Source organism: Zingiber officinale, chromosome 5B (genome assembly GCF_018446385.1).
Source record: "Zingiber officinale cultivar Zhangliang chromosome 5B, Zo_v1.1, whole genome shotgun sequence".
NCBI lineage: Eukaryota > Viridiplantae > Streptophyta > Magnoliopsida > Zingiberales > Zingiberaceae > Zingiber > Zingiber officinale.
This window is the reverse complement of record NC_055995.1, coordinates 42,236,776-42,237,999: the sequence shown is the minus strand read 5'-3', so window position 1 is coordinate 42,237,999 and position 1,224 is coordinate 42,236,776. Positions and strand designations below refer to the sequence as shown.

General features: G+C 41.7%; 1 long non-coding RNA gene across 2 annotated transcripts; it reads right to left on the bottom strand.

The window, feature by feature from the left end:
* Positions 1-256: 256 nt before the first annotated feature.
* LOC121987368 lies at positions 257-694 on the bottom strand. Of its 2 annotated transcripts, none has more exons than XR_006113531.1 (3): positions 654-694; positions 462-517; positions 257-364 (listed from the first exon to the last, which is right to left on the bottom strand). It is a non-coding gene; the product is annotated as an uncharacterized LOC121987368 (long non-coding RNA). The 2 variants fall into 2 exon arrangements; XR_006113532.1 differs by having other exon boundaries at positions 462-510.
* Positions 695-1,224: the final 530 nt, after the last annotated feature.

The window sequence follows — 1,224 nt, the reverse complement described above, 5'->3', positions numbered from 1 at the left end:
TTTGAGGAAATTCATCAAACACATTGCATGCATCAATCAATTAATACTTGCAATCAGGAAGATGAAACTCTAATATTTTTTAGTTTCCACTATACTTGAGTTTCTAGGTTACACATGCAAGAACATGGCCTTGACAAGCAAAGTTTCAAGCTTATTTGAGTTTCAAGAAATTTAACTGATGAAGAAGAAATCACCTGCCAATCTCAATTGCATAGTCTGACCACCACATTCTTTCGCGCCCATACCATCGCTACCACCGGACCAGAGATGATGTACTCCACAAGGCAACCAAAGAAGGGCTTCGTGGAGAGGTCGACGTAGTGTTTCTCCGCAAAGGAGCGTTCCACGCCGACCAACTTCAACCCTGATCGACGCACAAAAATAACCAAGAAAATTTCTCGTTTCTTCTCTAAAGTAGACGAGGAAAACAAAAAAAGGATTGCAGTTGGTAAAATCTTCACCTTTCAAGTAGAAACCCTTTTTCTCAAACCTACTAATGATTTCTCCAACCTTTCAACTAAAAAAAAAGGGAAGAAGAAGGATTTTGGTGTTTCAGTAACACATCTACTGTAAATTACGCAATGCAACGCCGAAGAATAGATGAACGAAGCGAAGGAAGAAGAAATCAAGGGGGAGGGAGAGGGAGAGCACACCAGGCCGCGTTGGACGCCGTCGGGCTTGATCATGATGAAGGTCTGTTTGTTCCATCGCCACGCTCGCTTCATTTCTATCGCTTGCTTGCTGACGTTGTCAAGGAGAATGATGACCGAAGGCACAACTTTCATAGAGTGGGAACGGAAACCCTAATTTGACTCAGCTCCACAGAAGATCCTGGCTAGAAGTGCGAGTCTTCCCAAGTCAAAACTACAAAAGCCAATCAATTTGCTGGCAGCGGATGCTGACCACGGCCTTCCGCATGGGGCTAGCCAGCGGCTGGGCATCCTCGGCGTGAGTGTTAGTTAGAGCCCTAGAGCCAATCATTTGATGATTGTATTGACTCATGTATATCATATTCTTGTATATATAAAGGCATTTGGTTTTGGTTATTATGCTTATTTGTATTAGTGTCAGATAAAATAAGTATAGTAACGTCCTTGAGTAGAAGGTTCATACCTATATCAATCGATTAGTTGAATCGATAGTGAGATGATATAGGGAACACTACTCTAATTTATTCCTAGTCGAGTATTAACATTCAGGGACAATGTTAATACAATAAGACTA